The sequence below is a fragment of the Vicia villosa genome, linkage group LG7 (genome assembly GCF_029867415.1).
Source record: "Vicia villosa cultivar HV-30 ecotype Madison, WI linkage group LG7, Vvil1.0, whole genome shotgun sequence".
NCBI classification, from domain to species: domain Eukaryota; kingdom Viridiplantae; phylum Streptophyta; class Magnoliopsida; order Fabales; family Fabaceae; genus Vicia; species Vicia villosa.
The window spans coordinates 94,626,003-94,640,116 of record NC_081186.1 but is presented as its reverse complement, the minus strand read 5'-3'; the positions used below and the strand labels follow the sequence as shown (position 1 = coordinate 94,640,116).

Here is a 14,114-nt window from a genome sequence, read left to right as displayed (position 1 = left end):
ATGGGCGGAAGACACGAAACGGAATCTGTTAGACAATACAGTCCCGCGCAACACTCTGTCATATAACAACCTTAAATAAAAACATAATAAACATTAGATTATTTTCATTGAAATGTGTAAATAAATTATATTGTGGGACTAATTAAATAATATATCGGATGAGTGAATATTACCGGATGTATGAGTGCATATTACCGACGCCTAGTTGTTCATGCGTAAAAATTTCTTCCAAGTCATCAATTGCAATATGTGACTTGAATTCAATACCGAAGACACTTTCATCCATATTGATTTCACGTAAAGCACCATCCTTCAAATCGGACATATCAACCATTGTTGCGAGCGTCGTCCGGCACCGAGCCACAAAAGCACCGCCTTCTTTTGCCGCTATCTTCGGAGGACCAGTGGGTGGTACGCTACGAACTTGCTGCGTCACTTGTTGTGACTCCCGAGCGGATGCCTAAAAATCATATAAGTTAGGTAAAATAAAAAATCATGCAGATTTAGATTCAGATTATATATTAACACTTTAAATGTACCTCTTTTAGTGATGCAACAGACTCCTCCTCCTGTAAAATCCCTTTACCCTTAATTGCGGGTTTTATAGGAGCAGTCTAAAATTAAAATATAAAACATAATTAATAAACGGTTTAGAATTGACATTCGAAAACTAAATGATTTATAATCGTTTTCAATATACCTCATCACTAATGGTAATGAGCTCCGAGGGCCATGCAACAAATGATCCTATTGCATCTCGCAGCAATGTCGTCTCTGAGACCATGTCAGGTATCGGTAGCATCGCATCATGATCTAATACAACATCCACCGATACTTTCAGGTGTCCATCCGGGAGCGGTCTATGGTGAAGTAAATCTCCCAAAGTGTTGTGCACTTTTCCCTTGCCAACTAGTCGATAATTCGGTGACGATAAGTATAGTTGGCAAGATGAAATGCCCTAAACCAATAGTAAATATAAAGTCATTATCATTAATAAAATAGAACAATTTGTAAGGAAAAAAATTTATAATTACCTCGGGAAATTTCCTTTGACAGTTGATACTAGCCTTATCACTAGTTTCTTTCACCGATGAAGTGTTGCACTTTTCTCTCATATACATATCTTTATCTCTTTGCAATTCAGAGACTTGTGCTTGCAATTCCTGCAACTTTTGCAACACTTCTTCATTGGTAAGATTTGATCTTCTCCTAGGACTCTTGTAAAAAGAGGTTGGAGTCACACCATGACCCTTACCCCTCACCCGACCGGGATACTCAGGAGCATCTAGTGCTCTACTAAGTACGCTCCCCTCACCGGTGGATACCGATTGCGACAAGGTCTCCTGTAATTCATTTACATTTCAATAATTATTAGTGGAGATAAAAAAATCATTTATATATTAAAAAAACATTTGATTTAATTAAAGACACAGCATTATACTTACACATTCAGTATAAACTCTCTGAACATCGGGATCGACAGCTTGATTCTTGCCCACACGAGCTTCCTTCCACAACACATGTACAGGAAGTGAAGTTTCCTCACTTTTAGTCTCCTCTAACTATGCATTGACACAAATGATAAAATCGTCAAATAAAACATGCACATTTAGACAATTAATTAAAACGTATTTCTATTTACTTACAATTTTATCCTCTAAGCTTGCATATCCCAAACGCCCTTTTTTGTATGGATACGCGGGTTTGGATGCTCTCGCACTATTCGTGGCACTCCTTTTCCGAAAATCTTCATCTCTTTGCTTTACAAACTCAGCCCAATCTTTTTCATCAATGAAGATCTCATACTTTTTTGGCCGTCCCGGTGCCTCTTCAAGAAAGTTTCCATCTTTATCCTTAAGATAGGTGTTTGTCAAAAAAGCTTTCCACCCTCTATATCTTTTGCCGGCCAAACTAAGTATGTAGCGTCTACGATCATCTGGTATCTCAAAAGTCCTCTGCAAAAAAACATACGCATAGTGTGTTAGTATAAGTAATTTAAACAATTTATCGTCAAGATAATAACAACAATTAACCATATATGATATATACCTGAAGCTCGTCCCAAATCGCTTTTTTTTCGCATCCAACTCTTCGCTTTTCAGATTCCATTTAGCTATGGAGACCGGAATATGCATACGAACAAGTGTACCAATATAGCTTGTCAACTTTGCAGAATTAGGACCAATTGCTTGTTTATCAGAATTCCAATCCAAATGGTATACTAATCCTTGGTCTCTATGTCGAATGATTCCCTTCATAATGGTGATGCCTCGTGCAACTTCTTTTGCTTCAGTATCAAGTGGAGCATTTGTATCTGTGGCATCTCTTTCTTGAGCATCTCTTTCTTGTGAGTTTTCTTGTGAGTTTTCAGGTGGAGCATCTCTATCCGGAGCCATTAAACCTGTATCAAACAAACTAAAGCACATTAGTACACTATTAATAAGCTAACAATCTATACAAGTCAAATGGAAGTCAAACCATGCATGTACAAGTAAATCGGAAACGAAATCGATACAAATCAAAATAAGCGTCAAAAAAGAAAATTGTCGGAATTGAACGAAATTTACATGGCTATGGTAAAACGTCCCCACGGACTCAAAAATAAAGTCGCTTTTCCGAAATTCAGACCCTAAGCCCGACTTTTGATTACGGGCAGAAGCAAAACCGATAAAAAAACAGTCCCGAAATGTAAAGATAAGTGCATGAGCAGCTCCGGAATCGTCAAAATAGTATAGTTACATGTAAAGAAGTCAACAAACGGATACATGGTTCAAAAGTTATGTACAAAACGAGAATATGCACCAAAATTGAATAAGTACTATACTATTGAATAAAACAATCGGTACAAATTGAATAAAGCAAATTAGTCGGAATATGTATACTATTACCTTTATCACTAACGTCTCTTTCTTTTCTTGGTAGGATTGTGTTCTACGCGTCTCTTAACAACGCGGACGGTTGGATTGATCCAAATACCCTCATTATGATCATTTCTAGTACACGATTCATTCTCATTTTGATCGTTTCTTGTACAAGATTCAATGCCAACACCAATATCACCTTGATCTTCAATGTTTTCATCAACTATTTTGTTAGATAAAAGCACTATAGACCATTTCGTACTTGTCGGATCATTGACATAGAACACTTGTTTAGCTTGAGAGACTAGAATGAAAGGCTCATCTTTGTACCCTACCCTATTGAGATCCACTTGCAAAAATCCTGACTTATCCATTCGTATGCCACTATTATTTTCAACCCACTTGCAACCAAATACAGGAATCTGAAACTTCGCGTAATCAAACACCAAAATGCGCTCGATAACCCCAAAATATGACAAATTTGCAAATTTCGGATTTAAGTCATTCGCACTTGATATGTGCATTGCTTCAGCTACCAAGGTAACACCACTATTTTGCATAGTACTTTTATCATCCTGTTCTTTGGTATAAAATGTGTATCCATTAATTGCGTATGCGCTATAAGAAAGCACAATTACACTTGAACCATCGGCTAAACATCTCAACCTTTCTGTTACTGAAGCAGGATCTGAAAGATACTTTGAATAAATATGATCCCTAAACCACGGTATGAAACTTCGATTGTGCTCTCGTACTATCCAGTTCTCATTTCTATTTGGATTTAAATCTCGGAGAACAACCTTGTGCATTTCAACATACGGCTCAACCTCAATCTCATTGTGAAGAACATACAAGTGCGCTTGATCCCGTTCGACCATTGATACTGTCACAACTTTATTTCCAATTAGCCTTTTTCCTTCTTTTTTTTTCGACAATATGAGATTTGGGGAGTCCAATTGATTGAACATTTGACAGATATTCAGTACAAAACTCAACCGCTTCTTCAACAACGTATCGTTCGGCAATACAACCCTCCGGTCGACTTCTGTTTTTCACGTACCCTTTTAATATTTTCATATAACGTTCAGTAGGGTACATCCATCTCATATAAGCTGGTCCGCACAATTGTGTCTCTTTCACAAGATGAACGACTAGATGAACCATTATGTCAAAAAACGAGGGAGGAAAATACATTTCAAGATCACATAAAGTAACAACTATCTCTTTTTGCAATGTTGGTAAGATCGCGGGATCGACCACCTTACTGCAAATTGACCTGAAGAAGAAACCCAGCTTAGTTATTGCGCTTCTTACTTTTTCTGGCAGAATAGAACGTATACCTATTGGTAAAAAGTGTTCCATTATAACATGGCAATCATGCGTCTTCAAACTCTTTAACTTGAGGTCTTTCATGGACACAAGTCTTCTAATATCTGAAGAGTAGTCTTCTGGAACTTTAACTTCACTGAGGAACTTACACAATGTTTTCTTCTCCTTTCTAGATAGAGTGTAAACAGTAGGTGGCAGATATGTTCGTTTTCCTTTCGTCACGGGTCCCAATTCAGTTCTCATTCCCATGTTTACCATGTCCTTCCTTATGTTGAGGCCATCCTTAGACTTTCCTTGTATATTGAGTAACGTACCTATGACGCTGTCAAATACATTTTTTTCAATATGCATAACATCCAGGAAACGTCTTACGTACAACGACTTCCAATATGGAAGTTCAAAAAAAATTGACTTCTTCTTCCACCCACCCTTGACAAGTGAATGTGCAAAAGGCTTGCCAAACTGAGTGCTCACATCTTTCACCTTTTCAAAAATTTGATCACCTGACAAAAAAGGCGGGGCTGTACGATGTTCGGCCTTTCCATTGAATGCTTTTCTCCACCCACGGTAGTGATGATTAGAATTTAAGAATCTACGATGGCCGAGAAAGACATTCTTCTGACAAAGCTCCAATCGTGTCGTATCGGTTTCATCTTCACAAACAGGACACGTCTTTTGACCTTTATTGTTGTACCCGGATAGATTTCCGTATGCTGGAAAATCATTAATTGTTCCAAACAACATCGCCCTCAAGTTGAAACTTTCCTTCCTATACCCATCGTAAACCTCCACACCGTTCTCCCACAAAAACTTTAAATCTTCGATTAACGGTGCCAAGTATACGTCTATGTCATTCCTTGGTTGTTTAGGCCCAGAAATTAGCATAGATAACATCATGTACTTACGCTTCATACATAGCCACGGAGGTAGGTTATAAATCATAAGAATCACAGGCCATGTGCTATGCGAGATACTTTGAATACCATGCGGGTTCATTCCATCAGTAGACAATGACAACCGAAGGTTTCTTGCTTCTTTTCCAAATTCAGGATAATCAGTATCAAATTTCGACCATTGTGGTGAGTCTGCCGGATGTCGCAAATTTCCATTAATAATTCTTTCATCTGCATGCCAAGTCAAGTGTCTTGAATCGGTCTCACTACGATACATGCGTCTAAATCTCGGAATTATAGGAAAATACCATAAGAATTTAGCAGGAGACAACTTTTTCTTATATCAAGGGGCACCACATTTAGGACACTCATTCAACGCTGCATACTCGTTTCGAAACAAAACGCAATCGTTTGGACATGCATGTATCTTATCATAGCTCATGCCAATAGAGGACAACATCTTTTTGGCCTCATACGTTCGATTGGGAAGAACATTATCATCTGGTAGCATATCTTTCATAAGGGCTAATAACTCTGTGAAACATTTATCCGACCATCCATTGTCCGCCTTTAAGTTGTACAACTTTAACACCGCAGACAATCTTGTGAATTTTGTACAACCCTCATACAACGGTTTCTCTGCATCGCTTACCAACCTCTCAAACATTTTGGGACAATCCGCAAGATCTTCTTCAAGCGCTTCTGCAATCTCTTCGACTCGATCGCAATCGTATGTGTCTGTGCAATCGTCGTTTGAAGCATACTTCCTATTACAACTCGACTCAGCATTCCCGTTACTTTTCTCACCATGCATTGTCCAACATGTATAACTTCTATCAATTCCAAACCGTAGTAAATGGGATGCCAACTTATTCCCGTCAACCTTACCCCCATAACAGCAACCCAGGCAAGGACACGGCATTCGAAGCGGGTCTTCGGAGTGCGCAACCGCAAACTCAACGAATTCCCATACCCCTTTCTCGTACTCTTTCGACAATCGGTTTGAATTCATCCATGTCTTATCCATGTCTTAATTAAGCTAAACAAATGCTTCTTGGTTTCTCTATCAGGTACTAAGGAATTCTGTCAAGATAATAAATAGCTATCATCATTATGTTTTGATCAGAATACCTAATGAGATCCTATAAAGTGTGAATAATAGAATACCTAATCAGAATACCTAATCAGAATACCCGATTTCTTAAAGAAGACATTACCTTATTTCAAGGTAATATAAGTCCACAAACCAAAAAATGGATTGAGAGACACTAAATTGAAATTAAATAGAACCATAAACAATAAACTACAAGCAGAAAACAACAAACTATAAGCAAGAAGAAAGGGATAGTAACCTGAGTTAGACTTGATGTGGGAGACGGGTAGGTTTGAAACGGCGTTGTATACAAGTAGAAACCAGAGGATTCAAAGTAACTGTAAAATTAAACACACACGATGCAGTTAAATACACCACTACTAACACAATATCAAAAAAAACCCAATCTAAATTGAACATATTAAAGTTAGTTTCTATACTGCAAAATTCATCATAATACCAGTAATTTGAGAAAGAAATTTACTAATAAGCCAGATTCAACAATTTAGGAATTTACTGAATAAACTATTTAGGAACTCCTAACATTTGCAACACAAAAGTAAAACAATAAGGGAGACCACATGTACCTATATCAAATGGTTAAAACCAATGAAACCAGTATGACACATCCAAGGCAGATAAGTTGGTAACTATTGTTTTTCATTTCTAACTCTTCTTTTTTATTGATATTCAACTCTACTTGTTTGTGATATTTTTCTTTTTGGTAAACTTTTTAATTAAATTAGTTACTTTTGATAACTTCAGCAGAATGAATGCATAAAGAAAGTTAAGATTATATCCCTTTCTTTTGTATATCTCTCAACTCTCAAGTATATTCCAAGTTAATATGACAACTCATCATTTAAAATTATCTAACAAATTCTACAAGAGCATATTATGAATTAGAAAAGTAAAGTCCACATAGAATAAGTAAAAATACTGGCTGCTTAATATATGCTTTGGTGGGTTTTATATTTCTCCTCTATTTCTTTTATATATTTTCTACTGCAAATGTGACAAGTAATAGAAGCTTATTTTTCTACTGCAAATTAAATGTGACAAATAACAATCATCCGTATCAGAAAGCAACAATGTGCAGTTCAAATTTCGCAACACTATAGCTCTGTACCATTGTTATTTGACAAACCCTAACGCCAATTGCAATGACTGATAAAACCTTTGCTGATTAAACAAACCCTAATGCCAATTGCAATGACTGTATTCAAAATCAAAGTCGAGCATATATAAAACCCAGCTATGCAGAATCAAAATCAAAGATACCTGATGTGAAAATCAAAATCGATTCGAACTCAGCTATGCAGAATGGGAAGATATGGGTTGCAGAGTGGGAAGAATGGGAAGATATGGGAAGATACGGTGGCGAACAAGATTTGTTATCTTCGCGTGTGAACTTTGTTGCTGAGCTACGGTGGCGAAGAGAAGAAGATGATTGTAGGATGAATGTGGTTGCAGTGAAGAGAAGGAGATGAACGTAGGGCTCTACGGCGGCGATTTCGCGTGAGAACAGTAGCAGAGCGAAGGGAGATATGGGTTTCGTTAGCTTAGAGAAGAACAGTACTGAAGGCAAATAGCGTGTTTTGTTAATTTTGTTTTAGAAATTTTAATTTTAAATTAGCTACTAGAGCGCTTTTCAAAAGCGCCTTTGTATCCCCTTCTACACCAGCGCTTTTTGAATAAAAGCGCTTTCGTATCCCCCCCCCCTTTACCAGCGCTTTTGAAAGCGCTTTCGTACCCCCCCCCTTTACCAGCGCTTTTTGAAAGCGCTCTCGTACCCCCCCCCCCCCCCCCCCCCCCCTTTACCAGCGCTTTTTGAAAGCGCTCTCGTACCCCCACCCTTTACCAGCGCTTTCTAAAAAGCGCTCTCGTACCCCCACCATTTACCAGCGCTTTTTTCCCTTGTTTTTTTTTTTTGTTTTTAGCGAAATCTATAAGAGCGCTTTTTCCTAAAAGCGCTCTCGTAGGGGTGCTGCTAAAGATTATATTTGTTGTAGTGAGAAACTGAGCCAACAAAAATTTCACACCTGTTTCAAATTGTGCAAACTCTTTGGCTTTACTGTAACTGTATTTGTTTTGGTTGACTACATTGGAGCTATCAAGTATTTGTTTCTCTTTAGCTTGTGAATTGCTACTTTTTCGAACAACACTCGATCTTTTGCGCTTAAAATGGTGTCTATTATACATAATCCAAAGTCAAATTATTTTTTTAATTGCTACAAGAGGTTTAAGAGATTAACAAAAATGAGAATGATAGAAAGAAATTGTGTAGTAATCTAATCTAATACATACACACGTAAACAAAATGGAAGATACAAAATATTTATTTAAAAAAATGCTACAATTACCTTTTTTTTAATGATAAAATTGTATAACAACTCTCATTTTGATAAATAGTATTAATTAGAATTAACTTTATAATCCAGACACTTGCATATTCTCATTCGTTGAGTTGCCTCTCTTTCTTCCCCTAAGATGGATATATTAGTGTCAATTTTCCCATAAAATATAACATGTGATCAGACATGCAAAATCAAATGACAGCTAGTTTTAAGACAACTACTGATATTCACTGTGTGTGTGAAGGTTATTGAGTAACACTAGTGTATACATTTCATAGTAGTGTCAATCGGTTCTACTTATATTTAACTTACAACTGCATTGTGCCAAAAGGGATTTGGAGATATAAGGGGTTTGGAGATATCGACGAGGTTATTATTCCGGCAAAAAGGGATGTTAGGGGAAGAATGCAATGTAATGTGAATGATGAAAGATTGTTAGCAACAAAGTTGGATAATATTTTTCATAGGAAATCAGAAGTTATTTGTGAATCCCCCAATGTTTCCAAAGGTCCAGTCTAGAACTACCAAAGGAAGAGTAAAAAAGGATGATGAGGGATCGAAATGGAAAGGGGGCCGACTAATAGACCTAATTAGAGGAAGTCGGATGGAGAGGAATTGCAGTGGGGTTTCAGAAAGTTAAGAGGCCCTAACTCATATGCACAAGCTTTAAATCAGTGAAAGGTGCATACAAAAGGGAAATGGTCCTCAAAGTCAAGAGGGTTTTGTAGGAAAGGGACGCTCGCGTTCAACATTGATGTGAATAAATCCATTACATACATGCAATTTAACTAATCAATGCAGATCAAAAACTTTGAGATATTGTCAAATACTTCTCTTTAATTATAACAAATGATATTTGCTATCATCATTCATCTTTGGATCAGATGACTTGTTCTCTTATAGTATGTGCACTTATATACTGCATACTTCTTTCCCTTAATGATCTATGTTTATTCTAGTATTTATTTCCTTTTTAAATCCTAGACCTATTTTATTTATAGCGAATTTTTGACTAGATAGAGTTAGCTTAAGTTTCTTTTTACCTTGCGTAATCTTTCCTAGAGTTTCACGTAGACCAATAACTTCTTTTTTAAGGGAGTCACAATGTTTACATTCCTATTTCGAATTATTTAGTTTAATTATATCTATTTTGAAAGAATTATTGATTTTCTTAAGATATCTTAAGAATTCCTTAAGACCTATGGTACGCTCTCTTAGTATAACATTTTCTTACTCTAATTGACTACTCATTCTAAATAGTTTAGCATATGATGGTTGGATACCTAGAATAGTATCTCCCTCGTAAAATACCTTTAAGCAGATTTTATCCTTTTTTTTGTTGGAAGAGGATTATTTATTATTTCTCCCTGAGGTTAATGTCTCTCATCCTCTTCTTCGTTCATGTGTTGAAGAAACTTCTCCATCTTCTTTTTCATACCTTGAACAAGAGGGTCCTTCATTTGGTGTTGAATCTTTTGAGGATCGTTCAACTACTGAGTATGTCCTTTCATAGGATTGCACAGAAGTTGTATGATAGTAGTATGATGAGGATGATGATTCTTCAGTTTGGATTCCATCATCTTTAAGTAATTGAACTAGATCATTCAACTTTTCTACGATTTTATTCTTTCTTTATTGTTCCTGAAATTCATGAAGGCTCATATCTTTTGATTTAAGGATTGAATTAAATTTCTAATTCTTAATTCTCATATATTTGTTAGTAATACAATTTTCAACAAAGTTTCCAATATTTCTAAATTTGGAAAAACATTCATGATTGGTGTCTTCATCTTCTTTACCTCATGTGTTCATTTTCTCTTGTTCGATTCTTAGAGAAGTTCCATGTATCATTTTAAGAGTATCCCACATTTTCTTGGAAGTTCTACATTGATAAACAACACAAAATTTACTATCATCTAGAGACATTATTATAAAGTTCTTTATTTTAAGATCTATCTTTATCTTTTTTTTTCTCTTCGGTCCAAAGGGAATAGGGTTTTTCCACTGTTTCATCATTTACTTGATGAGTAGGGAAAATCGAACCATTGAATATAATTTTCCATAAATCATGATTTATGCTTTGAAGAAAAATTTTAAATCTAGCTTTCCAAATATTAAATCTACTATCAATAAAATATGGGGGTGTATTTAGAAAAGGTCTTGTGTCGAAAGTCATCTTCCTCCTAGGACGATTGGTCCTTAAACATGCGTTAGGCTTTGATGCCACTTGTTGGACTTGATACTTCACACACAAGAGGTAGTGAATTGTTTGGGAAATAAAACCAGATTATAAAAATATTTTCAAAAACTTAGAAGCGTAAGTAAACGACATAATATAAGTTGCAGAAATTGAAAGAGTTAAGTGAAAATAAGAACACCAATAATTATAGAGGTTCGGTCGAAATAAAAGTCCCTACTCCTCTCACTGATATTTGATCTAGGGAGTTTTCAATAAATGTTGAGAGCTTTTAGTAGGAAAATCTCACAACCTCTAACCAAATAATACAAGACTTAGAATATGGCAGTTTGAGTCTTCTTTTCCAAATAGTGAATCGAGGTGGTTAGTTCTTTCTTCACAAACAAGGAACATGGAGAGATCAATATTCACGAACCTTAAACCTTGGTTTCAAGCTTTTAATACTTATATGAGCTTAAACCTAATGTTGTTTTAATACCAGGCTATCCAATAACCTATGCGATTTTAATACCTGGCTAATATCAAACATGATGAATGCTCATAGACCGGATCACACAATCCCCACGCCAAAGCTTTTTAAAGGGTTCAACTTCTAACTCACAAACAATCTCTAATTGGATAATATTCTTCAAATCTGTATACAAAATATTCCATCGATAAATTTACAATTCTACCCTTTCCAGAATCACAAGATATCCTCAGTCACAAAAATAATTTTGTCACAAAATCACTTGGGCTAAATTATTAGTGAGAGATAATTAAAGAAAAGTTTAGCGAGAGACAAAGAAACACACACACACACACATAGAGAGAGAGAGAGAGAGAGAGAGAGAGAGAGAGAGAGAGAGAGAGAGAGAAAGAGAGAGAATGAGAGTTGAAAGTGTCAAAACATAATTCTAGATGAAATGAAATGGGAAAAGGGACCTCTATTTATAGGTCAGAGGTTGGCTCAAAAAGAATTTTGAAACATATTCACATTCGATTAGAAGTTTGAAATATAATCGGTTGTAAGTTTATAAAAGAATGGAAAAGATATCTAGTCATTGTACATCATTAAGGCGCTGTCATAATAGCTTGGGACTCAAATTTAAACTGATCTAGTCGATAAGACAAATGTTTCAACCGATTAGAATACTCAAAATCTTGCCTATAGCTATTTTGACTGCTCCCAATTCATATGGCACAACTTTAAGATATTTTTGAAGATTTTTCTTTGGGTAAAAACATTTTGAAAAACATTTTAGTGTGTGTGAGTGCTTTAGTCATACACTTTTACGATAAATCATTATGCTTTATAATTTTTTCACTCACTGCTAAATTAGGAGGTACCACAGTACTTTAAGACTTTGTCAGATGCTCATTCTCTTTTGTAGATACTTTCTTGAGTAGCTTGAGATGAGGCTTTAGTTACATTCCATTTTATTGCCATCATCTAATAGTCAAGTCCATCAAACTCTAATACTTAGGTTTGCATTTTATTCGCGTAACCGGTCATGCCTTACTTATCATAAGATATTATTTTTCATTATTAAAAGTTAATGTCCTTATTAAAATCACATCAACTTCAAAATAAGTTTTCACAAGAATTGCACCCTCTTGTTAAATGGCCAAGCTTTTGAGAATTAAAGAATTGCACGTTGCTCTTGCCAACCATTCTTCTTCCACTTCTACCTCTTAGATTTCCTCCTCTAGAGTTTTTTGATCCAGCAACCCTACTACCGTTATTTCACCCATTTGGAATGTTAAATACTTGGAATTCTGGGACTCTCTTTCAGCAAAATTCGGAATGTTCCCTTTACCTTTGCTCATGGGACATTTTCCCTTCGCCTTCTTGACTCTCTCATTGAAAAGGGCTTGCAAATCAATATCCTCATTTTCCTTATCAACATTACTTTCCTCCATTCTCTCCTCATCTTCCTCAAGATAGCTTTTTAGCTCCTCTTTGTTCATTGTCGCAAGATCCTTCAATTCCTCAGTCGCTACGACTATGTTATCAAATTTTGTCGTCAAAGAATGCAATATTTTTGCGACAACATACTACTACGTGATCATGGAAAATTTGAGTGCATTTCACTTGAATTTAATGGAATTTGTGGGAAATTTGAAGGTGTGTGAAATGCATGAATGGTTTGGCAAAACAAGTGTAATCTTGTTTTGCATTTTAGTGCCAAAATCTTGACTTTTTCCCTGACTTTTGATTTATGATGTATGAAAATGAATAAGAAATTCAAATGAAATAAAATGATGATGAATTAAATGATCATACATTTATTTTTCCAAAATGAATAATGAAACATGTAAATTTAGTCAATTTTCTTAACATGTGTAATGCTAACTTTTCTTTGAATTTTTATTATGACATGTGATAATGATCAATGAAATTCCAAATGAAATAATCTGACGATGATTGAAATGATTATTGTAACAATGAACCATGATGCATGAAATTTTAGTCAACTTTCCTAACACATGAAAATATTGACTTTATGTTGACTTTTTCAATCAAATACCTTATTTTGCAAGCAGCAATGCCTTAAGATCTTAAAATAATGGAATAATGAGATGAATGATATTTGAAGGTAAAAAATGTCAAATCTACGGTTTACTTTCCTTTTCCTTTAACCTATAAATACATCTTTTTGACTTTTGACTGATGAATGCTTATAGGATTTCATGATCAAATGAAATGATCATGATATGCTGATGAATTTAAATGCAATGAATATTTGTGTGTAAAATTTTGGGTATGTCAAAGTTGCCCATTGAAAAATTAGAATTTGCATTTTTCAAAGGAAGTATTTCTTGGATTTGTTGAAAGACACAAGTCTCTTTGTTCCAAATCTGTCAAAACTCCTCTTAATCCACATGTCAAGTTACATTAGGACACAACCAAGCTATTTGAAGATATTCTCAACTATAAAAGATTAGTTGGGAAACTACTTTATCTTACAACTGCCATGCCTGATATTTCCGTTATCACCTGACAGTTGAGTCAATTCTTGTCATCACCAACAATAAATCACTATGACAGAACCTGCAGGGTGATAAAATACCTCAAAGGCTCATTGGGAAGATGGTTATTATTTAGAAGGGACACAACTCTTCAGCTCCTTGTCTTTACATATGTTGACTGGGCATGGTGCATGGATACTAGAAGATCAACCTCATGATATTGTTTCTTCATTGGTTCATCCTTAATTTATTGGAGAGCTAAGAAACAACAAATAGTCTTTAGAAGCTCTTCCGAAGCAAAGTATCGAGCTTTGTCTTTTGCCAGTTGTGAGCAGCACTGGTTTCTTTATTTAACGCAAGACGTAGGAGTACAATGTCACAAACCACCAGTTCTTTATTGTGACAATTAAAGTGCAATACACATTTCTGCAA

The 14,114-nt window shown here is 35.5% G+C and overlaps 1 long non-coding RNA gene across 1 annotated transcript; it reads right to left on the bottom strand.

Annotated features, from left to right (window-relative positions):
• Positions 1-404: 404 nt before the first annotated feature.
• On the bottom strand, positions 405-790 carry LOC131617861 (uncharacterized). The gene is made up of 3 exons (XR_009288694.1): positions 701-790; positions 540-614; positions 405-460 (listed from the first exon to the last, which is right to left on the bottom strand). It is a non-coding gene; the product is annotated as an uncharacterized LOC131617861 (long non-coding RNA).
• Positions 791-14,114: the final 13,324 nt, after the last annotated feature.